This window comes from Pogona vitticeps, chromosome 4 (genome assembly GCF_051106095.1).
Source record: "Pogona vitticeps strain Pit_001003342236 chromosome 4, PviZW2.1, whole genome shotgun sequence".
NCBI lineage: Eukaryota > Metazoa > Chordata > Lepidosauria > Squamata > Agamidae > Pogona > Pogona vitticeps.
This window is the reverse complement of record NC_135786.1, coordinates 106,247,654-106,275,360: the sequence shown is the minus strand read 5'-3', so window position 1 is coordinate 106,275,360 and position 27,707 is coordinate 106,247,654. Positions and strand designations below refer to the sequence as shown.

Genomic DNA, 27,707 nt, shown 5'->3' with positions numbered 1-27,707 from the left:
GACAAGCTAGTGTTAAAAATATGCTCCACTCTCTAAACGTACATAATTTTCATTTTTCCTCTCATTGTTGGAACAAAATATTTCAGTACATGGAAAGGAAATGATGAAATCACATGTCTGCTGAATCTGCAGATGCTGAGAAAATTCATACGGCTTCGGCTTTTCCATTGACCAGAGCACATTTATACAGATAACAACTATCACATTCAGGCTACACATCTGAAAGAACCCATTCCATTTATTATTGCCTTTTTTCATATCGTAGTATTGCAGTACATCAGGTTTTAGAATGATGTGACACAATATACACATTTCTGCGCCTCATCAGAATTTTTGCAGATCCATTAAGAAAGGTTATTGGGAAAAAGAAAAATCCATGCTTAGCTTGATTCATTGGCTTTTCACTCCCCGCTCTGCTCAGGTTATTTGCAGCCCATAATACTTCTAAATCTTCTACTATTCCATTCTCTACATATCTTTCGTGAGCTGTAATGTCAAAAACCTTTAGTCTTGTAATGCAGCAATTTGAACCTGGATAGTACTTCTAGTTAATGAAGCAATTTTGTCAACCTTAATGTTGTTCCCAATAGATTTGGGAAATGACTTTTCGGTATCTTGTCCTATATTATTTAGATACATTTGCATGTCCCCAGAAGCATCAGGAGAGAAAAGCAGAAAGCATTCTAGACCACATGCACCCTGAGCCACACAACCCATTCTTTTTCTATTTTCCAAATCAGAAGCTAGTTCTTTTCCATCTAGGAGCCACATATCTCCTGCAGAGAGGAATGAGTAAGATTTTTATCTCTGTGTAGTCACACCCTAAGATGTGTGACTATCTAATACAGTGGTGCCTCGCTAGATGATGATAATCCATTCCACTGAAATCACTGTTTAGCGAAATCATCGTCTAGTGAAAAGCATTTCCCCATTGGAATGCATTGAAACCTGTTTAATGCATTCCAGTGGGGAAGAATAGTCGTTGTCTAGCGAAGATCGGCCATAGGAAAGCCACTTTGCGAACCACCAATCAGTTGTTTAAATAGCTGTCTTGTGAAGTGTAGGTCCTGAAAACACCCGTTTTGTGAGTGCGGAGGGAGCTGTCAAAGTCATCATCTAGCGAAAACCAGTTTGTGAAGCAGGGACCAAACATTGTCCAGCGAAATTCCCCCATAGGAATCACTGTTTTGTGAATCGCTATAGCGATCACAAAAAGTCAGTGTCTAGCGAAAAAACTGTCATGCGGGGTAACTGCCTAGCGAGGCACCACTGTATGTTTCTTAGTGGGCTCACATAATTCTTTTTTTTTCCAGTGTCACCTGATTTCCCCCCAGTATGCAACTCTGAAGGAATTTCCAAAATGTATAACCTACCCACACATACACATCTGAATTATAGTTCTATGTGTGTTTGTGGATAGACTTTGTGTAGCAATGTATGTATATATATATATATATGTGTGTGTGTGTGTGTGTGTGTGCAAGCATGTGGCTGGAGAAAGAGGTTTCACTGAGTCAAAACATTTGAAGGTAGACTGACAATGAATTTATGATTTATACAGTGGTGCCTCACTTAACGAGCGCCTCACTGAGCGATGAAATTGCTTAATGAGGGGCACTGGGCCATCGCTGGAGCATTCGCTCAGCGATGGCCCCTATGGCGTTTTCTCGCTTTGTGATATTCGCTAAGCGATTCGCTTAGCGAATATCGCATAATGAAGTGGGGGAGAACAGCTGATCGGCGGTTCCAAAATGGCCGCCGGAAGGTGGGCGCCGCATTTTCGCGCCCTGCCCTCGCTTACCGAGGGCGCGAAAATGGCGGCACTATGGAGGAACATCGCTTAACGGTGAGTTTTAAAGCCATAGGAACGCATTGAACAAAGTTCAATGCGTTTCTATGGCTTTTTAAATTCCGTTTAGCGATGTTTCGCTATAGCGAAGGTTAATCCGGAACGGATTAACCTCGCTATGCGAGGCACCACTGTACATTCTTACCCTTTGTCACACAATAATCTCTGGTCAATTTTTTTTTTTCAGGAGGTTCAAAGCACCTGAAAACTATTCAAAATCTATCCGAGATGAGAGTGCAGGGCCAAGCTTATAAACAGCAGATACTGGCCACTGAGGCAGTAGCCGTAGCTTTCCTGCCATTCCCTCTGTATCCGATAAACTGGTTTACCATTCACCCAGTAGGCCACCCTGCCGCTTCTCAGATTACCATGGAAAATGCTATTCTGTCACCAGTATTGCAGTAAGAGTCATCTGTTCGCTAGATCAGTTTCAGTATTTAGATGGAATTGGAAGGAAAAAACCATTTTGTGTGTTTTTTTGCCTCTGGAAAGTCTTTGTCTCCCCTCTGGATAATGGCATGGGCTTTCTTCTAGCACATGAGCCTGCCTCAGTGCTAGGATCACTATCTGAGAACCTGCTTCATTCCTTCTGTCCTCCAAAGTGAAGTGGAAAGTGGCAATTAGTAATAAGATCTTTGTAAAATCCATTGCCTTGAAGCCTCCCGTGGTGTCAAACCTGAGGTCAGGATTTCCCTGCCAAGTGAAGACCTTTTTATTTGCTTGGGCTTTTCAGTATGCCGTCTAAATCGATATGATTGTGTTCATTTGTTTATCATTTATTTGTCTATCTTGTGTCCTGCCTTGCCACCCTAAAACAGTTGTTAAATCATTTTATCAAGTCTGCTGCTTCTGAAGAAAATTTTGTTGTTATGTGTTTTCAAGTCACCTCCAACATATGAATGTTGTGATTTCAAATGAATGAGCGACCCCCTGAATAAGCAATCTCCCAAATGTCCCGTGCTGAACTATTCCATTCAAGCCCATGGATTCCTTTAGGGAGTTAATCCATCTTCCATTTGGTCTTCCTCTTTTCCTGCCTCCTTTCACTTTCCCAGCATTATTTTATTTTTCCATAGAACCCTGCCTTCTCATGGTGTGCACTATATAAGATAGCTTCTGTTTCAACATTTTTGCCTCCAGAGATAGTTCATGTTTGATTTGCTCTAGGATCCACTCGTTCATTCCCTCTCATGATACTCTCACCAGGAGAAATGGGCAGCTGACATTTTCTTTCCTCTCACAGTCACATCCTCCTATTTCCAATCAGATCTGTAGGACTGAGATGTCCTGAAAGACAATATAGGTAACAGTTCCATTGACTTCAGGTTGAATTGTAGGAGTGGGCTTAGGACACGGGGATAAAAACTGTTTTTTTCCCATTGTTACTGTTACATACAGCACTGATGTTACCTGTCTGTCATGGGTTTGGAGGGAAAGTTCCATCCTATGGGGAGTGGAAGGCGGGACATCAGGAGGAGGGGCTGTACTGTATAAATATGTGATGCCTGTGTGGTGAGGGAGACACACTGAGATGCTGAGAGACACTGGGTTGTGACGAAGCAGCAGCTGGGAAGAAGAAGCTGTTGTGGGAGTCTGTGTGTCAGACAGGGTACTACTGTGTGTCAGAGTACCAACCTGATAGGTTCAGGTGTCTGTTGGTTAGCCAGAACTGATAGGTTCAGGGTCTGTGCTTCAAGTTAAGGGTTCTGTGTGAACCAAACTGTATGCATGTATGAGTGAGAATAAGCCACGTTACTTTATCTATTCACCTGATTGTTTTATTTTACCCTGTGTGTATTTAAATAAACCTTATTCTTTTTATTGTTTGAAAATCCATCCCTGGTCTGTGTGACTTCTTACAGGGAATGGTTGGTGGCAGCTTAGTGTAACTGTGTGACATATCCCAGTAGGTCTGGGTTTGTCACATTGATTGGTGTCCAGCGTGTGGGATACGACTGGTCCAGTTGTCCAGCGGTCCAGCAAAGCCTTGGCAAGTGTGCCCAGAGCAAGGGGGGTCTAGTCAGGGACAGTCTGAGGCGCGTAGGTAATCTTCTAGGTGTACCTCACGGGGAGGTGCGCTAGTAGAAGAACGTGCCAACTGGGGAGACTTAGATTAAGGTGCTCTGAGGCAGCCTGGTTTTGGCGGGAAAAAGCTGAGGCAAAACTGCGTAGTAACAGTGATCTAGCTTGCCAGCTGAGAGGCCCAGCAGAGGGGGGTAGGCTCTGACTCGATACTGTTGCAAGTTTAGTGCTGAAGAACAGCAGCAATCTCTAGGGAGAGCTGGTTCTGAGGCAAAAAGGAAAAAAGTGGTCGTTTTATTTTGAGGCTTGACTTTTAAAGCAGCCTGTTCTGAGGGGGGATTATGCCCTTGACTCGAAGCCAGATGGCCGAAATGAGTGAAGTGAAAGACCCCCAGATTGACCAAGGTTCTGAGGATGAATTTGGCTCAGTGCCAGGTGACAGCACAGGAGAGCAGGACCCAGAACTCAGAAAAATACTCCTAGCCCAACAGCATGAACTGAGGGTGAGGGAAATGGAGGAAAGATTAGAGAGAGAGAGAATGGAAAAGGAAGAAAGATTAGAGAGACAGAGAATTGAATTGGAATTGCAGAGAGAGAAAATGGCGTTTGAATTAAAAAAATTGGAACTGATGAATCAGAATAATAATAACAATAGGGATTCTGAGGGAGGCCAATTGTCTAAGGCTGACCTGAAGAAATTCCCTGTGTACCACAAGGGAGATTGTCCTGAGGTGTTCTTTTCCCTAGTGGAAAGAGCGTTTGTGGACTTCTCAGTGAGGGAAACTGAGAAGATGACCATCATGCGGTCTTTAATCAGTGGTAGCCTGGCTGAGGTTTATGCTGAGATGCCTGAGGAACTGATGAAAGATTTTGCAGAGTTTAAAAAACTGGTGTTTGCCAGACATGGGATAAATGCGGAGCAGCTGAGACAAAGATTCAGGTCCCTCACCAAGAAACCAGAACAGACTTTTACCCAAGTGGGGGCCCAATTGGTGAGGCTGCTTGAGAAATGGCTATCGCAGGAGGGGACAGAGAACTTTCAACAGCTTAAAGATTTGATAGCGCTGGAACAGTTCTATTCAGTCCTGCAGGGGGAATTGAAATTCCAGGTGAGGGAAAGAAAACCGAAATCTGTGGCAGCAGCCGCAGAGATTGCAGATTTTATTTCCCAAATAAGAAAGCCCTTGGGTGAGGGGAAATCTGTAGGTAAACCCAAAGAAACCTACAGCAAGTACTCTCAGGGACCAGGGAAAAGCCAGCAAGGGGGAGGGGCCCATGGTGAAGGGAAGCCCTCAGACATGAAACTAAGACCTCAGATTTTGGAGGGAAAACCAAAACAAGATGAGAGAGAATCAAAATACACCAGAAAATGTTATTTCTGTCAGGGAAAGGGTCATCTAATCTCAGAGTGTGAGAAATTGAAGCAGCTAAAAGGAATGGTGCCTCAGAATTCTAGTGGAACCAAGCCAAAAGCTGTGTTCTGTGTCCAGAAAGAGCAAGGCTCAGTCTCACTGAGGGAGCCTGTTGCCATGGCTACTCAGTCTGAAACAGCTATCTCTGCTGATCAGGCTGAGGAAAATGGTCCTCTTATAGAGGTAAAACGCTGCTTGCTGATAAAAACAGATTCTCAGTTGTTTGAGACAGCAGGGGTGGACGTAGGAATACTTGACCGTCAGTATAGGGGGCTGCGGGACACTTGTTCCCAGGTAACCCTGTGCCATCCAGATATTATTCCTAGGGAGTTTATAATCCCAAATGAGAGCATGAAGGTGGCAGGGATTGAGGGGCAGGTAATCTCTCTGCCAGTAGCAGAGGTACCTGTCAACTTTCAAGGCTGGAGGGGAGATTGGCGGCTAGCGATTTCATCGACTCTGCCAGCAGCCGTGCTCGTGGGAAATGACCTGGCTGAACATGTGAAACGGGTGCTAGTGATTACACGCTCACAAGCCACCACGGGGACAGTTCAAGGGGGTAATGATGAGCCAGAGACGGAAGCAGAGGGGAGTTCAGAAGCTGTGGTGGAAACCTTAACCACAGACAGCAGATTTGGACAGGAACAAAAGGCAGACGCCACTCTCCAAAGGTGTTTTGAACAGGTGACTGACGCCCAGCTAACACCTGAAACCCCAGTGAGATTTCTGGAGAAAAAGGGGATTTTATATAGAGAAACCCTGAGGAATATCTCAAAAGGGGGAGATGGGATCAGAAGTCAGCTGGTGGTACCTGAAAAGTATCGCCCCATGATCTTACAAAGGGGTCACTCTGACATGTCTGCTGCACACTTAGGGGTGAAAGGGCCCCGTGATTTGATCAAACAAGATTGGGAGCAGATCACCCAGGATGACCCACAAGACGTTGTGACTTACATAGACACCTTGATGAATGACCTAAGGAGAAATCTAGAGCTGGCAGCAGAAAACCTGCAAGCTCAGAAGGTCAGACAGAAAACATGGTATGACCACAAAGCTAGAGAGAGGCACTTTGACCCAGGGGAGGAAGTGCTTTGGCTTAGGCCCTGCAGAGAGAATAAACTGCAGCTCAAATGGGCAGGACCATATAGGGTCATTTCCAAGATGTCAGACCTGAACTACCTAATAGAGCAGGAGGAGAACCAAGCAAGGAGGGTGGTTCATGTGAATGCTCTAAAACCCTACTACAGAGGGGAACAGAGGGTTTTATTCGCGATAAAAGCAGCTGAGAGTGAGGAAGCTGAATTACCCTTCTGGGAGGGTAGAGGGGAAGTAAAATACAACCCAGAGGAGGTAAAGATCAGTCCTGCACTCACCCAAGACCAGCAGCAAGAACTAAAAATGCTGCTTAGTAAATATCAACAGGTGTTTTCCAACAAGCCGGGGATAGTGAAGGGAGTGATGCATCGGATCCACACAGGGGATGCACCCCCGCAGGCAGTATCCCCATACCGAGTAACGGGACCCTATAGGGACAAGGTGCGGAAGGAGCTGGACGAGATGCTTAGGGAGAACATAATCGTCCCCTCTTCTAGTCCTTGGTCCTCTCCGATAGTCCTTGTGGACAAGCCTGATGGGAGCATTAGGTTTTGTGTCGATTACAGGAAATTAAACCGTGTAACCACTCCTGATGCCTACCCAATGCCCAGGCTAGACAACCTGATTGAAACCATAGGGGGTTGTCGGTTCATCTCATCATTGGACCTGGTAAAGGGATATTGGCAATTAAGAATTGATCCCAGGGATCAAGAAAAGACTGCCTTTTGCAGCCCTTTTGGTCTCTATGAGTTTCGAGTCCTGAGCTTTGGTCTCAGAAATGCACCAGCCACATTCCAAAGGCTGATGGACCAGACCTTGGCAGGGCTCAGTGACTTTACAGTGGCCTACATTGACGACATAGGGATCTTCAGTAATACCTGGGAAGATCACCTGATACACCTGGAGTTAGTGCTGCAGAGGTTAAGTGCAGCAGGGCTAACAGTAAAGGCCAGCAAGTGTCAGCTGGGTAGCCCAGAAATAAAATACTTGGGTCACATGGTAGGGGGAGGAATGATAAAACCCCTGGAGGCCAAAATAGAAGCTGTTCGTGATTGGCCTAGACCCAACACCAAGAAAAAGGTCAAATCATTTCTTGGGTTGGTGGGCTACTACAGAAAGTTCATCCCGAGGTTTAGCGAGATTGCGGCTCCGCTGACCGATCTGACGAGGAAGACGGCTGATGACCGCATCCCGTGGACCAGCGACTGTGAGGCGGCGTTCCAGAGGTTGAAGGAGGCGTTAATCAACTATCCTGTCCTGCGTGCTCCAGACTTCGACCGGGAGTTCATCATCTACACCGATGCGTCTAACAGCGGGGTAGGAGCAGTTCTGTGCCAGGAGGATGAGAATGGTGACCAGCATCCAGTATCCTACCTGAGTAGGAAACTTCAAAAAGGTGAGAGACATTTGGCAACCGTGGAGAAGGAGTGTTTGGCCATAGTCTACGCGATCCAGAAGGCCAAGCCTTACATCTGGGGAAGACATTTTATTCTGTGCACTGACCATTCACCATTGCAATGGTTAAAGACAATGAAAACCCACAATAGCAAACTTATGAGGTGGGCTTTAAACCTACAGGACTATGACTTTGAAGTGAAGGTGGTCAGAGGGTCAGTGAACTGTGTTGCTGACGCCTTATCAAGAAGACCTGAAGATTGAAGACGGCGAAAGAACATGGACTATGTGTATATAATGATGACAAAAGGTTAAATGTACCTGTTTTTTTGAATTTGGTTTGTATGAATAAAGGTAAATTGATGTAATGTATATGGTAAATGTTTAAATGCCTATTTGCTATGGTTTAACTTAGAATGTAAGTATGAGTAAGTATAATATGGTATGTATAACTGTTGTTGTGTATTTTATACAGGTTGTTTTTTGGTGAAAAGCACCTTAGCTTTCCCCCTACAAAACAACTTATAAAGAGGGGAGGTGTTACATACAGCACTGATGTTACCTGTCTGTCATGGGTTTGGAGGGAAAGTTCCATCCTATGGGGAGTGGAAGGCGGGACATCAGGAGGAGGGGCTGTACTGTATAAATATGTGATGCCTGTGTGGTGAGGGAGACACACTGAGATGCTGAGAGACACTGGGTTGTGACGAAGCAGCAGCTGGGAAGAAGAAGCTGTTGTGGGAGTCTGTGTGTCAGACAGGGTACTACTGTGTGTCAGAGTACCAACCTGATAGGTTCAGGTGTCTGTTGGTTAGCCAGAACTGATAGGTTCAGGGTCTGTGCTTCAAGTTAAGGGTTCTGTGTGAACCAAACTGTATGCATGTATGAGTGAGAATAAGCCACGTTACTTTATCTATTCACCTGATTGTTTTATTTTACCCTGTGTGTATTTAAATAAACCTTATTCTTTTTATTGTTTGAAAATCCATCCCTGGTCTGTGTGACTTCTTACAGGGAATGGTTGGTGGCAGCTTAGTGTAACTGTGTGACATATCCCAGTAGGTCTGGGTTTGTCACAGTTACTAGCAGAAAGCCTCTTTTTTTTTGTTCTATTGAGCATAACCCTTTTAAGCAATGAGGAGCACAATGCCTCTTGGGCATAACATGCAATATCTGGCTTGTAGCAGTGCAAGCAACATGGTGTCTGTCATACACAATGGCAATACCTTCTTGTGCAAATGCCAGAGAAAGAACAACTACACATGTGATTGACCATTGCACATACAACAAAGCCAAAGAGGATCCTGCCTGCCCATTAATTTTGTTGTATTCCAGCCTGATGAGAGGTGCAGCCACAAACAGGTTCGGAATAAATAAATCAACTGAAGTGAGACACCACCGATCATTTTTCTCTTACTCAGAATGTTACAATTTTTACGCCTGCATTAGCCTTCACCAATCAATTGGCTGTTTACTCAGCATAACTGTAGCGTCCACCCTCGTGCCCCTTGCTTGACCTTCAAGCCTCAGGGCACATGAAGGCAAACACTCTCTTCTTTTACACTTGCTGCCACCAGGTGATCTCTAAATCATCATTTACTTCAGAAAGATTCAGGTCTACACTTCAAGTTCTTTTAAATAAAACTTTGGTTTATTGATTACATAGATTGATTCATGAATATCTTCAGTAGCTAATCATTCCTCAAAATTTCCCCAAACTACACACTCTATCACATTGTCTGGCTTTTCTCTCCTGCCTAACTCTCTTACATTTCTCTTACTGACTCTGACTGACAAAATCATGCCTCTTATAGCATCTCTCTCGGCTCTGCCTCTAAGCAACATTAATATGCATGAACCATTCCATTACATAATATACATGAACCAGAGATCTAATAAATGGAGAACGCTACAATAACTTTCTTTTTTCGATGACTGGACTGAAAGAACACCTTGTTCTCCCCCCCCCCATTGAAAAGGCAAACTGAAATTCCCACAGGCCAGGTCCCAAATAGATCTTTCTAATCTTGAAAAGCATTGGTGCAGCAGCCACAAACAGGAGGCACAGGATTCCTTAGAATGGGAGAGCTTAATATATGCCTCCAGCTGGACAATGGCAGTGCAGACCCTGGCAGATTTATTTGCTCCATGCATGGACTGCACGTCACATTTCCCCATTTGACTTTTTTTTAACAAAATTGGCGCGCGCCCCCAAATTTGGTTGGAAAAGCAGATGCACTGTTGTATTCTTCAATGTGCATGTGGAAAGAGATGAACAATGGTATTGACACCAAGCCCGCCAGTTTCAGGCTATCCAAGCAGTCTTTATGTTATACAAAGTTCACCTCATTCAGCTGCCAGGCGTTTTTCATGCCCTGAATTAGGAATGTTCCTATCTGAATATGCTTTATATTCTAGGGATATAGTCTAGCTCTTCTCCAGCATTTCCATGGACTACAGCCAGGGTTTAAACATGTGTAAGGCAAACTGTAACAGTTTCTTTCTTTGAATAAAAGAGGAGTTTAATTTTTCAAAGATGCTTAAGAACTCTTTGCAACCTTAGCAATGCCAATTCATGTAATGACCTGGAAGACCTTCATGTATTTGCTAACCTCTTATCTCATTGCCCTCATGTCTTGATAAATTTGGGTTGTGGTAATTACCCAAACCTCCCTTGCTGAACTCTTAAATCATTCAATCCTCTCTCTTTTAATACTTTTTATGAACCTAAACAGACGTGTGCCGCCACTTCTCAAAGCCAGCTCTGTACAATATATTCTCCCCCTCCCCCCGTGACCTGTGTTTCCACCCACTTCAATCCTCTTTCTAATTCTCATTGCTCATGAAAACAAAAACAAACAAAAAAATAGATCCCTGTTCAGGAATTGTCAAGAAACTGAAAAATAGGGGATGATGGTTTCAGTTGCCCTGTGAAATACAGGCCAAGAGATTGTATAGATTGTTAAGTCCTTGGAGTACAGTCCTGTCTTGGAGAAGGGGTGAGGTTTAATATTCATAGAAGGTGCTAGGCAAATGACCCTAGTGAAGAACATTTTAAAAGCAACTGAGTTCACCAACAGTTATTGTTCTCTCGAAAGGATTGTATTTGCTAGTGGGAAGGCTCTGACCAAGCTCTGAATACTATGCAGGTATTACTGCCAAACTGTCACTTAACAGTTGAAATCTCCACATTTTTCCATAGTCCTATGATTGCAATATAGAAGCACTACCTTCTTAGGGACTTTGATACGTACAGACAGTGCAGATGCCATTCATCACAGATTTATATGTAGTTTATATTTGTATAATTCTTTAATTTTCATGGGATAATTTGACATTATTAAATTGCTAAGATCCTGTTGTGTAAAATGAACAAATTCATAAGTTTCTTTCTGCTCCTCGCCAGTCAGTAAAGACCCCCCACCCCCACACAATTCTTTTTTTAGATAACATTTTATTAGTTTTTCACTATATCTACATTCAATTCGTGCTTGTCGTGTTACATAGATTTGCTTATAATTATCTATTTTTGCATCTTGGTGATTTAATCCCTTCTCCACTCTTCCAGCCATTTGTAGAACAAATTCCAAGTATTAAAGTATTCTGAATCTTCTTTCTGAGTCTCAGTGTGAGTCTATCCATTTCTGCACAATCTAAAATCTTAATTATCTCTTCTTCTGTTGGTATTTCTTCATTTTTCAAGTGTTGTGCAAATACAATCCTAGCTGCTGTCACAATATACTGTGTTAGGTAAACCAATTGTTTATCAAAATCCCCTGGTAAAATACCTAGTGAAAACAGTTCTGGTTTAAAATCTATACATTTTCTAAGCATTTTAACCACCCATGTGTGTATTTTAGTCCTTTTTTTTTCACATGTCCACCATACATGATAATAGATACCTACTTCTTGTTCGCATTTCCAGCATTTACTAGACATATTTGGAAACATTTTTGCAAATCTGGCAACTGCCATCTATAAAACATTTTATAAAGATTTTCTTTAGACGAAGTTGTCATTGTTATTTTACAATTCCTATTCCACAATTTCTACTATTTCTCGAGTTCAATATTGTGTCCAAAATTTTTGGCCCATTGCACTATTGTTCTTTACACCTGTTCATCTTCCATTTTCCAATTCAAAAGCTGTTTGTATAATTTCTTAATTAGTTTATCATCTGAGATTAACAATATTTGCTCAAGCGGTATTTGTTCTTTATAAAAGCCATCTTTAACATCTTTATTGTATCTAGATTGAATTTGCATTAATGGCCACCATGACAAGCCTAATCCCTGATCAATAAGGTCTTGTTTTTGTTTTAATTTCCCTTCTGTGTCTAATATATCTTTGAAGTATAAACTTTCTTTACAATTCCTGAGGTTTAGGTGCACAAATGCTTCCAAAGGCAAGAGCCACCTAGGTATTTTTATGTACATTTTCTTTTTTAACTTTTCCCATATTATCAATGGTGAGTTTCTAATATAATGATTCTGAAAATATCTATGGTTTTTGGCTTTCTCATACCATAAAAAGGCATGCCAGCTGAATTGTACATCATGACCTTCTAGATAGAGCAGTCTTTTATTAATCAAAATAATCTATTCTTTAAGGCAGACTAGGATACATGTTTGGTAATATAATTCCCAGTCTGGTAATCTAAATCCTCCCTATTTTTAGATTCTTGTAGCATTTCCGTTTAATTCTTGTCTTCTTCCCTTGCCAAATAAATTTTAAAATCACCTTGCTTAAATCCTCAAAATATTTTTTTCTATTTTAATTGGTACTGTTTGAAACAAAAAAAGGAAATTTGATAAAAATACATTTTAATTGTCGCTGTCCTTCCTAACATTGATAATTGTAAGTTCTTCCATTTTTCCAAGTCTGTTTTTGTTTGTTTAGGTAATTTTACATAGTTCTCTTCTTTGATGGTTGCACATCTTGTGGTTAGATATATTCACAAGTATTTGACCTTATTAATTATTTGTAAATTTAACATTTCTGATAGTTGATTTTTTTTGATTTGCTGTTAAAAATTTTTGTAATAACTTTTGTTTTTTCCTTGTTGATTTTCAGTCCTGCTACTTCTCCATATTCCTCAATCTTTTATATTAATTTAGGCATCTGACTATACCAAATCGTCTGAAAATGCTTGTAGGTTATAGCTTTCACCTTTTATTTTTGCTCGTTTGATTTCCAGATCCTGTCTCACATTTCTGTTGAGCACTTCCGGGGTCAATATAAACAGCTGTGGGAAGGGAGGGCATCCCTGTTTTGTGCCTTTTTAAAACCACCACTCAGTTCTTAAGGGCACACGTTGTACACATGCATCGAGAATCACAGAAGAGCACCTTATTTACTTGAGAGGAATTGACTGAAACTTAGGAATTTGCTCATGTTACATAAAACAATTTCAGCCGATGTGTGCTCTGATTTCCTCAGAGATGAGTATTTGAATATTGTTGACCACAAATGTCTGTTTAAATTGCCCTCATGTCTTGATAAACACAAACCTGTTCAAATTCTTTGTGAAATGGATCCAAGGTCAATTTTGCAATGGCTCTGCAAGTAAAGGATCCCTCCATGTCATTTTGAGGGATCCTCCCCTTGTGCAACACAACTTACTTCATTCAGCAGGTTCTAACAGTTGATGAAGGATTTTCAGAGGGCTGGAGGTGCTGCCATGTGTAAATTAGAACCCAAACTACAGGTATGATCAACTGTGTTTTGTCAGTGAACCATGTCCTGCCGTTATAATCCTGAATGGTAAGAACCGGTTGTTGCTATGGTTTCCCCCAGTACATCTTTCTTTCTGGGGATGCATGAGGAGCAACATTGGATAAGTACCAATTGCTGAAGATGAGAGTAAAATCATTTGCAAACAAGTAGAAATTGTAGGAAAATATGTGTTGTTTGATTGCCATAAAGTGATTTTGGTAAATGTGTTTCCTACATATTTTTCCTGCATGCATTCCAAATTTTTTTTGTGGGGGGGGGGATGAAATAAAAGGAAAAAACAGCTCAATGTAGGTTTTCTCTTTGCCTTTGTAACAAAACAACACCTACAGACATATCACAGGTTCATACTCCCACTAGGAGCTGAATTAGTTTCTCCATGAGGGTTATCACAGCTGGAGCTAAACTGAAGAGAAAGAAAGCTTTGCTTGACATAGAAGTAGTTCCCAAATAAATAACAGTTGGATTGAGGTGTTTCCTTCAGGGGACAAATGCAAAATAACAAAGAAATCAACCTTCTGTTTTAGAAGCTTGATAATAAGTCACCTACTGGCTGTTCAGCTTACTGTAAACACCTCAGATATCAGAAGAAGCATTCATTGCACATAGATAGGTGGTGATGTGATCCTCTTTGCACTATCAGGCAATAAAACATCTATAGCATGGAAAGCACCCACCGTCAGAAATACTCTAGTTGCCATTTGAAGCTGTTGTTCCTTTATTCAATGCAATCCTACTAGTTATTGTATCTGTTGAATGTTTGTATTATTTTACTCTTATTGTGTATTAATATTGTGTTGTTTGACTTGTTGTTGTTAGCCGCCCAGAGTGGTCTGGCTGCCAGATGGTGTGGGGTATAGATCTAATAAATAAAATAAATATAAATAAAGGCTATTTAGAATTAAAATAGGTTCTCATCCCATAAGCTTCATACTTGCTATGGTAGCAATGTTCTGAACAAAGCTAAGAATCCTATTAGTTTACACCAGAGTAAATCCCTTGGTGTAAATCGTAGCTGTGAGTTATCACAAGTTAAGATGTTGTTGTGGTCATTTGCTGTGACACACCAGTTGTATGGCTCAGGGTGCAATGACAACTGGCAACTCTGGCTTCTTAACTTGCAGCAATTATGGCTGACATTTGTGCCAAAGGAGTTACACCAGTGCAATTGTTCAGTCATATTCCAGTCAGCAGCTGAAATTCAGTCTGAATTTGTGAACAGACTGATGGTGATATTAGAGCTGAATCAAACCTACTTGTGCAGTTTTTCAACTAATATTTTTGACAAGAATAACAAGCCTTTTTTTCTTTTTTTTCCCTAGCATTTTAGAACTTGCAATATATACCAATTCTTTCTTTTCCAGTCTGACTGCCTTCACTTGCTTTGACTGCAATTACCTTCATTTGCCCTCACTGCCACTTATTCTCATTTGCTCCATTCTGAAAGGAACAGAAGGAAATATGATTCCTGTGCTGAGGCAATGAGAACTTTTTCCAAAAGTCCTGCCACTGAATCATGTGGAATAACACTTCTGCTCCCTTTTGGAGGGCCTCCACCTTGCCAGGAAGGATTCACATATTTGCCAGGCTTTCAAAACATTTCTGACATATAAAGCAAAATTATCAGTGCGCGTAAATGTGAATGGCTAAACTGTGCATGACTGAAACAAACATCAATTTGGAAAAGTTACAAATTATGTGAAATGGACAAGCCAATCAATAAATTAGGGGGAAATCTGCATAATACAGTGGTGCCTCAACTAACAAAGTTAATCCATATTGGAATGGTGTTCGTAAGTCGAAATGTTCATAAGTCGAAGCACCATTCCCCATAGGAATGCATTGAAAACTGATTAATCCATTCTGACCAAAAGAAAAATCACAATAAAATAAAATAAAAAGAACACAGCAAGCCTGGTCTGAAGATGTTCCATTGCTGAGGTTTAAGAAGGAAAAAACCTCCAAAAACAAACACTAAAGCCACTTCCATTGCTGAGGTTTAAGACGAAAACCTCCAAAAATAAACAGCAAAGCCACCAACAACAGAGCACAGAAACATACCCGCCCCAGCCAAAACCCACCTAAAACAGTTTTTTAAAAGGAGAAAACAGCAGCTTACCTCCCTACACACACTCACTCTGAAGTAGAAGGAGGCTCTCCCAAGCCTCCAACAACGACACAATCTCTAACTGCCGAAAGTGAAAGAGCCACAGTAAAAAGCAGCCTCGCCGTCACCTACAGTTAGAAATCGGAATTGCCGCCTTTTTCCCTTCCTGTTTCTGTTTGTAAGTGGAAGCTTCATTCGCAAGTTGAAGCAAAATGTTGCGACCGGAGCTGTTCGTAAGTTGAAATGTTCATAAGTAGGGACGTTCGTAAAAGGGCATGAGAGTTAGGTACAGAAGAAAACACAAAAGGGTTTGCACTCTGGTCCAAAAATCCAAAAATGTCATTGATATTCAAAGAAATGCAACAAAATTGATATGAAGTGATTTTCACATCTGTGTCCAGGACAATGAAAGCTTGGGTTCAGATCTCTACTCGGCCACTCTTTGCTCAAATCCTTTTCCTCAATGGTACTTACTGTGACAACCCCAGACCTACTGGGATATGCCACAGTTTCACTAAGCTGCCACCAACCATTCCCTGTAAGGAGTCACACAGACCAGGAATGGATTTTTAACAAATAAAGGAATAAGGTTTATTTAAATAACACACAGGGAAAATAAAATGATCAAGTGAATAAAATACAGTAACGTGGCTTAGTCTCAATCATACATACACCAGTTTGGTTCACACAGAACACCTTTAAATAAAGCACAGACCCTGAACCTATCAGTTCTGGCTACCCATAAAGACACCTGAACCTATCAGGTTGGTACTGACTGACACACAGTAGTACCCTGTCTGACACACAGACTCCCACACCAGCTTCTTCTCTCAGCTCTCCTCTCAGCTTCTCCACACAGGCTTCACATATATATACAGTACAGCCCCTCCTCCTGATGTCCCGCCTTCCACTCCCCATAGGCTGGAACTTTCCCTCCAAACCCATGACAGACAGGTAACATCAGTGCTGTATGTAACACCTCCCCTCTTTATAAGTTGTTTTGTAGGGGGAAAGCTAAGGTGCTTTTCACCAAAAAACAACCTGGACCCAAAACATACAAAAACAGTCATATAATAACATACAATACCATACTTACTTATACTTACACTCTATTAGGCATTTAAACATTTACCATTAACAATACATCAAGTTACCTTTATTCATACAAACCAACATGTTTAATAAACAGACACATTTGACTTTTTGTCATCAAAATATATACATAGTCCATGTTTCTTTCGCCGTCTTCATTCTTCAGGTCTTCTTGACAAGGCGTCAGCAACACAGTTCACTGACCCTCTGACCACCTTCACTTCAAAGTCATAGTCTTGCAGATTTAAAGCCCACCTCATAAGTTTACTATTGTGGGTTTTCATTGTCTTTAACCATTGCAGTGGTGAATGGTCAGTGCACAGAACAAAATGTCTTCCCCAGATGTAAGGCTTGGCCTTCCGGATCGCGTAGACTATGGCCAGGCACTCCTTCTCCACGGTTGCCAAATGTCTCTCACCTTTCTGGAGTTTCCTACTCAGGTAGGACACTGGATGCTGGTCACCATTTTCATCCTCCTGGCAAAGAACTGCTCCTACCCCGCTGTTAGACGCATCGGTGTAGATGATGAACTCCCGGTCGAAGTCTGGAGCACGCAGCACTGGATAGTTGATGAGCGCCTGCTTCAACCTCTGGAACGCCTCCTCACAGTCGCTGGTCCACGGGATGCGGTCATCAGTCTTCTTCCTCGTCAGATCGGTCAGCGGAGTCGCCATCTCGCTAAACCTCGGGATGAAATTTCTGTAGTAGCCCACCAACCCAAGAAATGATTTGACCTTTTCTTGGTGTTGGGTCTAGGCCAATCACGAACGGCTTCTATCTTGGCCTCTAGGGGTTTTATCACTCCTCCCCCTACTATGTGACCCAAGTCTTTTATTTCTGGGCTACCCAGCTGCAGTTTGTTCTCTTTACAGGGCCTAGGCCAAAGCACTTCCTCCCCTGGGTTAAAGTGCCTCTCCCTGCCTTCCTGGTCATCCCAAGCTTTCTTTCTGACCTTTTGAGCTTGCAGGGTCTCTGCTGCTAGCTCTAGGTTTCTCTTTAGGTCATTCCTTAAAGAGTCTATATATGTCACAACATCTTGTGGGTCATCCTGGGTGATCTGCTCCCAATTTTGTTTGATCAAATCAAGGGGCCCTTTCACCCTTCTCCCAAACAAAAGTTCAAACGGACTGAACCCGGTACTGGCTTGTGGCACTGATCGATAAGCAAACAAAAGGGATTGCAGCTTCTGGTCCCAATTGTTTGGATTCTCTGCCAAGTAAGCCCTAATCATGCGCATTAGAGTCCCATTGAACTTCTCAGTTAACCCATTACTTTCAGGGTGATAGGCAGTGGTTTCCTTGTGTTTAATTCCACAGATTTGCCATAACCGTTTCATGAGCTTCGATGTGAACGATGCGCCCAAATCTGTGATTATTTCTGAGGCAAATCCCATCCTGGACATATACCCCACCAAGGCATCTGCCACTGTGTTAGTTTCAATGTTAGTCAAGGGTATGGCTTCAGGGTACCTCGTGGCATGGTCCACAATGGTGAGAATGAACCTGTTCCCCCTCTTTGTGGCCTTGGGTAAAGGTCCCACAATATCCACCCCTATACATTTGAACGGAGTGTCAATCACAGGCAAAGGGCACAACTTTGCTTTGGTCCTGTCGCGGCTATTCCCCTGCCTTTGACACACATCACATTGTTTACAGAACTCTTTGATCTGCTTCCCTATTTCAGGCCAGTAAAAATTCGGTGTGATTCTCTGCTGTGTTTTGTTCACCCCTAAGTGCGCAGCAAACATGTCAGAGTGCCCCCTTTGTAAGATCATGGGGCGATACTTTTCAGGTACCACTAGCTGACTTCTGATCCCATCTCCCCCTTTTGAGATATTCCTCAGGGTCTCTCTATATAAAATCCCCTTTTTCTCTAGAAATCTCACTGGGGTTTCAGGCGTTAACTGGGTGTCTGTCACCTGTTCAAAACACTTTTGGAGAGTGGCGTCTGCCTTTTGCTCTTGGCCAAATCTGCTGTCTGTGGTTAAGGTTTCCACCACAGCTTCGGCACTCCCCTCTGCTTCCGTCTCGGGCTCATCAGTACCCCCCTGAACTGTCCCCGTGGTGGCTTGTGAGCGTGTAATCACTAGCACCCGTTTCACATGTTCAGCCAGGTCATTTCCCATGAGCACGGCTGCTGGCAGAGTCGCTGAAATCGCTAGCCGCCAAACTCCCCTCCAGCCTTGAAAGCTCACAGGTACCTCAGCTACTGGCAGTGAGATCACCTGCCCCTCAATCCCTGCCACCTTCAAGCTCTCATTTGGGATTATATACTCCCTAGGAATAATATCTGGATGGCACAGGGTCACCTGGGAACAAGTATCCCTTAACCCCCGATACCGATGGTCAAGTATTCCTACGTCCACCCCTGCTGTTTCAAACAATTGTGAATCTGTTCTCACAAGTAAGCAGCGCCTGACCTCCACAAGAGGACCATTTTCCTCAGCCTGATCAGCAGATGTAACTGTTCCAGATTGAGTAGCCATGGCAACAGGCTCCCTCAGTGACAAGGAGCTTTGCTCTTTCTGGACACAGAACACAGCTTTTGGCTTGGTTCCACTCGAATCATGAGGCACATTTCCTTTTAACTGCTTTAATTTCTCACACTCTGAGATTAGATGGCCCTTTCCTTGACAGAAATAACATTTTCTGCTGTACTTGGAGTCTTTCTCATCTGTTTTTGGTTTTCCCTCCAAAATCTGAGGTCTTTGTTTCATGTCTGAGGGCTTCCCTTCACCATGGGCCCCTCCCCCTTGCTGGTTTCTTCCTGGTCCCTGAGAGTACTTGCTGTAGGTTTCCTTAGGTTTCCCCATCGATTTCCCCTCACCCAAGGGCTTTCTTATTTGGGAAATAAAATCTGCGATCTCGGCTGCTTCTGCCACAGATTTCGGTTTCCTTTCCCTCACCTGGAACTTCAGTTCCCCATGCAGGACTGAATAGAACTGTTCCAGCACTATCAGGTCTTTGAGCTGCTGGTAGGTCTCTGTTCCCTCCTGAGATAGCCATTTCTCTAGCAGCCTCACCAGTTGGGCCCCCACTTGGGTAAAAGTCTGCTCTGGTTTCTTGGTGAGTGACCTGAACCTTTGCCTCAGCTGTTCTGCATTTATCCCATGTCTGGCAAACACCAGTTTTTTAAACTCTGCAAAATCTTTTAACAGCTCCTCTGGCATCTCTGCATAGACTTCTGCCAGGCTGCCACTGATTAAAGATTGCATGATGGTCATCTTCTCAGTTTCCCTTACTGAGAAGTCCACAAACGCTCTTTCCACGAGGGAAAAGAACACCTCAGGGCAATCTCCCTTGTGGTATACAGGGAATTTCTTCAGGTCAGTTTTAGACAATTGGCCCCCCTCAGAATCCCTATTGTTATTATTGTTCTGATTCATCAGTTCCAATTTTCTTAACTCAAACGCCATCCTTTCTTTTTCCAGAGCAATTTTTTCTCTCTCTCTCTCCATGTCCAATTGCCTCATCCTAAGTTCATGCTGTTGGGCTATGAGCATTTTCCTGAGTTCTGGGTTCTGTTCTCCCGTGCTCTCATCCTGCACTGAGCCAAATTCATCCTCAGAACCTTGGTCTACCTGTGGGTCTTTCACTTCACCCATTTCTGCCATTTGGCTTCGAGTCAAGGGCATAATCCCCCCCCCCCAGAACAAGCTGCTTTCAAAAGTCAAGCCTCAAAATAAAGTGACCACTTTTTTTTTCTCTTTTGCCTCAGAACCAGCCTTCTATAGATTGCTGCTGTTCTTCAGCACTAACTTGCAACTGTTGCCAGCCAGAGTCTACCCCCCTCTGCTAGGCCTCTCAGCAGACAGGCTAGATCACTGCTACTTCCCTCAGCTTTGCCTCAGCCTTTTTCCCGCCAAAACAGGTTGCCTCAGAGCTCCCTAATCTAGTCCCCAATCTGAGGTGGCACGTTCTTCCACTAGCGTACCTCCCCGTGAGGTAAGCCTAGAAGATTACCTACGCGCTCTCAGATTGTCCCTGACTAGACCCCCCTTGCTCTGGGCACACTTGCCAAGGCTTTGCTGGACCACTGGACAACTGGACCAGTCGTATCCCACATGCTGGACACCAATCAATGTGACAACCCCAGACCTACTGGGATATGCCACAGTTTCACTAAGCTGCCACCAACCATTCCCTGTAAGGAGTCACACAGACCAGGAATGGATTTTTAACAAATAAAGGAATAAGGTTTATTTAAATAACACACAGGGAAAATAAAATGATCAAGTGAATAAAATACAGTAACGTGGCTTAGTCTCAATCATACATACACCAGTTTGGTTCACACAGAACACCTTTAAATAAAGCACAGACCCTGAACCTATCAGTTCTGGCTACCCATAAAGACACCTGAACCTATCAGGTTGGTACTGACTGACACACAGTAGTACCCTGTCTGACACACAGACTCCCACACCAGCTTCTTCTCTCAGCTCTCCTCCAGCTTCTCCACACAAGCTCCACATATATATACAGTACAGCCCCTCCTCCTGATGTCCCGCCTTCCACTCCCCATAGGCTGGAACTTTCCCTCCAAACCCATGACAGACAGGTAACATCAGTGCTGTATGTAACACTTACTTCCTAGGATTATGTGAGGACAAAATGGGGAAAGAAGGTTCAATCTAGGCAACTGTATGGTTCTTGCAAGAAGATCAAGACTGAAATAAATGAAACAAATTCATTTGCCATGTTTTCTTTCTTTTTAAAGAAAATAATCTATAAATTGTAGTATGTGATGCCCATAACATAACTTTATTTCCTATAGCAGGGGTACAGAACCTGTTGCACTGTTCGCTCCCACCAATAGTCAGGGCTGGTGGGAGTTACAGTGCAAAAATATCTGGAGGGCCAGATGTTTCCCAGCCCTCTCTTCTAGATCACTGGGGAAACAACTATGTCTCTCAGACCTGTTTCTGATGTAGACTTATTCTTACTTAAATAAGATTTAAACACATCAGCATAGAATTGTGATCCAAGTTACGACTTCCCTTTCATTTTGACTGTTTCATGTAATCCTGGGATAAATCTGCATTCAGAACTGGACACCAACTTTCTTCATCTTGGAGGCATTCCAAAGCTGTTGACATTTAGTCAAGGTGACCACAAGCAGTTAACCACTATTACTTTTGTCGTTGTTAAAGAAATCAATCATGCAAATGGTGGTATCTTTGAAATACCAGTGTGGTCACCTTTACAAAAAACTCACTTTAACTTGCAACATTGTATCTTATTACAGGGGCGGGGGGTGTCCTAAATTTAATTAATGCCTAGGGTACGTGATGCTGAAGGGACAGCTTATACAGGCAACATGCCAGGAGGGCTGTTATTTTTGCTTTGCTAATAAAGGGGAACAAATGGTCTAATTTGAAGCTTGCCTACTTGTCTTTTTTTAGGCGCCAAGCTGTCAGTATTAACACATGCAAGCACGAAAAGGCATTTTGACACGCTGTAGTAAAATCATGCTTCCATGATCAGAACTGATAATATGGTTGTAGCACTAAGCAGGTCCAATTATTTTACATATCCACACATTAAAACTCGTTAAAAATTTTATTCACACATGCACACGTGCACACGCACACACACACACACTCAAATAATTTGAAAATGGGTCCAGAAAAGAAGGAAATCAAGTAGAAAGCTGAAGATAAGCTATATACACAAATGCATGTGTCATGGAATTATTATTGTAACTGGGGATTTGCAGGTAGAAACCTTTAGTATTTATTCAATTTTGAAGTTTCTTGGGGAGAGTTATTCATTTACCCTGTTTCCCCTGCTCCAAAAAAAACATATTAGGGCTTATTTTCTGGGGGATATTTTATTTTTTTCGTGTACAACAAACTACATTTATTCAAATACAGTCATGTCATCTTCTTCTGGTTGCTGCACAGTAGTGGAGGGCGGGGTTTCACTTAACTGGGGTTTATTTTTCGGGTTGGGCTTATATTACGAGCATCCTGAAAAAAATCATACTAGGTTTTTCAGGTTAGGTCTTATTTTAAGGGAAACAGGGTACAGTGGTGCCCCGCATAGCTATGTTAATCCGTTCTGGATTAATCGTCGCTATGCAAAAACATCACTAAATGGATCAAAAAACCCCATAGGAATGCATTAAACTTCATTTAATGCGTTCCTATGGGGCCCCAAACTCACCGTTCAGTGAAGTTCCTCCATAGCGGCGCCATTTTTGCGTGCTCGGTAAGCGAGGGCAGGGCGCGAAAATGGTTGTGGCAGCCATTTTGGGCGTCCGGTGGCCATTTTGGAACCGCCGATCAGCTGTTTAAAAAAACATCGCAATGCGAAGACCGGTAAGTGAAACGCTTACCGATCATCGCAATGTGATGTTTGGCCATTGAAAACATCGCAATGCGATCGCATTAGCGATCTGAAAAAACAGATCGCTATGCGGATTCATTATTAAACGGTGCGCTTGTTAAGCGAGGCACAACTGTATTTATTTATTTACTTACTTATTTACATATTAGTAAACTGTCCAACTTAGTGAGAACACTAGTCAGGGTGATTTACATAATTAGGAAAAGCATACAACTAAAATAATAATTTAAAAAATCAGAATGCATAACATCACAAACAAAAATACAAAAAGTCATCAAAAATTGATGCCTGATCATGTAAATCAGACCAAATTATATAAACCATAGCATAATAAACAAAATGTACCTTAGTTTAAGAAAAATAATCAATAGCATGATCAATAGCATATGAATCTCAGAGATTGTCTTTCCGTTTCACATTCTTTCGGGTACAGGCCCTTTCAGTAAATCTCAAAAATCCTAACTTTGGTTGGAGGGGGTTGTTTTGGATTTCCTATTCTGTTTTCTAGTGCTCGACCTAATTTAGCCCCACAGAATCATCAAAACTAGTCCAAAATAAACAAGGGTAAAGAAACAGACTAGTTGTGCTGCCAGCAGCCTTGAAATCCATAACCTTTATATATATGCTGCTCTTGTTTTGTCTCTTCAGTTAGATAGGATGGGAGTGGATAGTGAGTGTTCAACATAACCTTTGTTTCATATACAAGACTAGATTTCTCTCTGTTGAAACCATCCATAATTCCTTGGTGCTGGTTCACGGGTAAAAGAGGGTTCAATCTGGTGGCCCCAGGTGTTTCGACCTACAGCTCCCACTATGGACCCAAGAGAATGCCTGTTGCATGACCAATTGCCTGCCAAGAAGAATCCAAGTCAGCCTAACAGTTAATCATGCTATTGAAAGTTTACAATTAGGGATGGATGATAAAGGCCACAACTTCTTTGATTACAGTGAAATAGCCTTGGTGCAACATGAACAGCAGAGTTATCCATCAGATGATCTCCATGTCAACTAATGCCCACCAGCCCAGCACTGGCACTGGGCAGCCACAGAGTGGCACCAAATTTGGGTATGACTCAGGTACTAAGGGGCTTACTCCTTCTTGGTGTGGTGGAAAGTGAAGACCATCCCAGGCAGGGTGTGTCCCTATTATTTTCCCCCTCTGAATCCCCAAAGGAGAATCATCTTCCTGTGATATGGATTAAATACCTATCTCTCTTGCCAAGGATTCAGTTCTGTGTGTGAAACCATCACCAGAGGTGCCCCCAGCTCCCATAGACCTCATCTGCTCCACACCAAACTCTTCTTGCTAAAACCAATCCAGTAGGCCAGCCCTGGTGTTTGCCAACCGCTTCTCTTGCCCAAGGTTCAACAAGTGCACACCATCTTTTCTAAATAATTCCTCCTGAAAGCAGATGGGATCCCATCGACCTCTGTTGCCCATAACTGTGATTTGCCTTCTGGGCTTTCTTGCCCCACACTTCCCTTGTCTCTCAAGTAAGTTTCACTCAATCAGCTTTGTCTCAGGAAGCTGAAGATAAAGCAATGCCAAATGTTCCTCCATAGACAGCATCACATATGAATTCTTTTTCTTTCCAGGAGATTGTCCCCACTCATTTGGGTAATTGATCATGGGGGGGGGGGAATTGTGACATCCACTCTGTTTTAATATTGATCTTTGTTACCATTTTAATATAATACTTGTTTAATTATTTTTTATATATTTGTATACTTACTGTTTTTAGCTTTTAAATACTGTTTTAATGATGTAAGCAACCTGGGGTTGGAGAGAAAGGTAGGATAGAAATATTTTAAATAAAGAATAAATTGTTTGATGGAAGTATCAGGAACTCATAGTGCATCCCTCCCTGCCCAACCTACCTGATGCTGAGCTGGAGAAGCTATTTTGACTTCTTGGTGTCCTTCTTTGTTGAGTAAACAATACTATAACCCCAGTGCAGACAGACATTCCAGCACCTGCAACTTAAAAACAAAAAACACAGAGAGGATAGTAATTACTGTACGTATTTTGCACCAGATGGGGCCAAACAACCCCTTGTGAGCCACCGACTGCCAGCACCCACTAGCTTGAATCTTGACTGATGAGAAGCCTAGTGGTGTTGTGACATGGCTGCCCCAATGTGGAATGAATGGGTCCCAAATCCAATTGCAGGTAACGCCAACCGCTTAAACCCATCTATCATAAACTGAAAACATATTGGACAATTTTTGTAACAATTTTGTTCATTTTTTAAAACTGCTATTATTTTGGGGTGCTAGTAAACCTGGAACTGTTGGGGGTCATATTTGAGCATTGGTGGGCCTCATGCCTGTTGGCCACCCCAACATAACTGATGACCCCTTTTCACTCCTCTCCCTGGGTCAGGATCAGCAAAACAGGAGCCTCATGGCACAGTAGTTAAACTGCAGTACTGCAGCCAAAACTATGCTCATGAGCCAGGTTCAATCCCAGGTAGCCAGCTGGAGGTTCACTCAGCCTTCCATCCTTGTGAGTCACTACATTGAGTACCCATCTTGCTGGGGCAAGGGGGGCAATGTGTACCCTGCATAATTAAATTGTAAACCAGCCAGAGAGTGCTTTAAGCACTATGGTGTGGTATATAAGTGCATGCTTTGCTTTTACATACCAGGAAAAGAAAGAGATTGCTTCATTTCTGTTGTGTTCCGACCCTGTTAATCACAGTGAAGCTGAAGGGAGGCAGTACAACAGAAATGTCACTGCTTGCATTATGATCAGGAATGCTTCTGTATCCAAATGCACAGACTGTATAACCTTGGCTCAAAAAATATCTGCTTTTTGTGAATCCATAGGGAAGTATGTTGCAGGGACGTCTGATCAGTCATTTTATGTTTAGCCATCGATCATCAGCATTATAGTCACACTGACTTTGACTCCACTCTATTTTCCTGCATGTCCTCCTTCATCTATTCCATTCTAAAAGCATAAAGCATTTGTCACTTTTTTCCTTGTGAGGAGGAACAATGACAAGAAGAAAGCAACCTCAAGTGAGCACTGTTGTTCTTCCTGACCTTCAGTTTCCAGTAACAGTTCCTAATACAAAGTATTTCCTGAGAGCAGATGCTGTGGATATGCTTCCGTGCTTTCCTGGGTTTAATGGCTTTTTAATAGGTAGAATTGTATGAAACATTCTGTAGCTGAAAAATATTTCTCTCTTCTTAAACAAAGGACGGTGTCTTCTTGACTTTTAAGGAATCACATCTTTTTATGTATTCTAGCTGCATTCACCTAGCACTTCCCAATTCTGTATTGCTAGAGCTGCATGCTAGACCTACAAGTTGCATTCGTATGCACATTTACACTCAGGAAATCTGATTTGAATTCAGCAAGATGAGGCTGTAAAGACCCATTGACTCACAATGTTTTTATTTAACATTTATTTACAGCATTTATATCCCAACTGCAAAGTGGGAAAGATTTCATAGCAATTTACAAGTCAATAAAAATTAGGAGTGTGTGAATAACGCCTGCTTCAATTCATGCTGAATGATCTGCCCTAAAAGTTGCAACCAATTTTCTTTGAGGCAACTTGAGGCCTGCCTGCATCAATTCATATCCGAATGTTCTGAAGTACTTATGTGTAGATTTGTGAATTTACAAAAACAAACAAAAAACCAAGAACATGGAGAAGATAAAAGGCCTGAGTGAAGATGGGAGAGCTGGTGCCATCAAGCATAATGTGCAGGCAAAATTCCAACTATTTTCCCTCCTCCCCTTGCTGGGAGCAGTGGAATTCAGAAAATTTTGTTCCTGCTCCTAATGCCTCCTCAAGGACGCAAAGGCCTTTCTCTGTTGGCCTGCTTTCCCTTAGTGACTGGCTGTATAAGAAGGGGGAGTTAAAATGGGATTGTTTGTGCTTTTCATGCTTTAAATATGTTTTGAGTATTTTTCTATCTACTATTTTACATATTTGTTTAGTTCTTTTTAAATTATTGCTGCATCGTGGCGCAGTGGTTAAACCGCTGTACTGCAGCTAAAACTGTGCTCACGACCTGGGGTTCAATCCCAGGTAGCCGGCTCAAGGTTGAATCAGCCTTCTATCCTTCCGAGGTCGGTAAAATGGGTACCCAGCTCGCTGGGGGGGGGCAATGTGTAGCCTGCATAATTAACTTGTAAACCACCCAGAGATGGGGCGGTATATAAGCAGGACACTTTTTTTTTGGTTTGTTTTGCATGTGAGCGCAGCAATGATCTGCTGGCAGAGGAAATCAACATTCTATAAGACAATTCTAAAAATGAAGTAAGACCAAACCAAACCAACTTTTAAATTGGCCTTCAGGTCAGCACCAAATTTGGGACAGTAGTAGCAGGCAATCTGTTCTTGCTCTTTGCCAAATTTAGGAAGGTGCTGCTGGTTGCCTTATGTTTGGGTGATATGTGGTTAACTGCTGGAAGAAGAGAGTCAGGCTGTGTGATTTCCCCATTTGGTGTCTCTTTGTGAATGGTAGTGAACACAAAAGGGCATCCTGTAGACCATCTTGACTGCTGACATGGGTGTCATCAACATTCAGACTGCCCTTTGGAAGTTTGGAATCCTTTCTCATGCAATGCTGGCACAATAACATGCAACAATTCCATGCCAATTCCTGGTGTTTTGAATTGGGGAAACATCAAG

At 42.5% G+C, this 27,707-nt stretch overlaps 1 protein-coding gene across 1 annotated transcript in view; it reads right to left on the bottom strand.

Annotated features, from left to right (window-relative positions):
- The window catches only part of LOC144588623 (uncharacterized), a 297,555-nt gene extending 276,264 nt beyond the window's left edge, over positions 1-21,291 (bottom strand). The window contains exon 1 of the mRNA XM_078391729.1: positions 20,397-21,291. The gene's annotated coding sequence lies outside the window, so the exon portion shown is untranslated. The remainder of the gene's footprint in view (positions 1-20,396) is intronic.
- Positions 21,292-27,707: the final 6,416 nt, after the last annotated feature.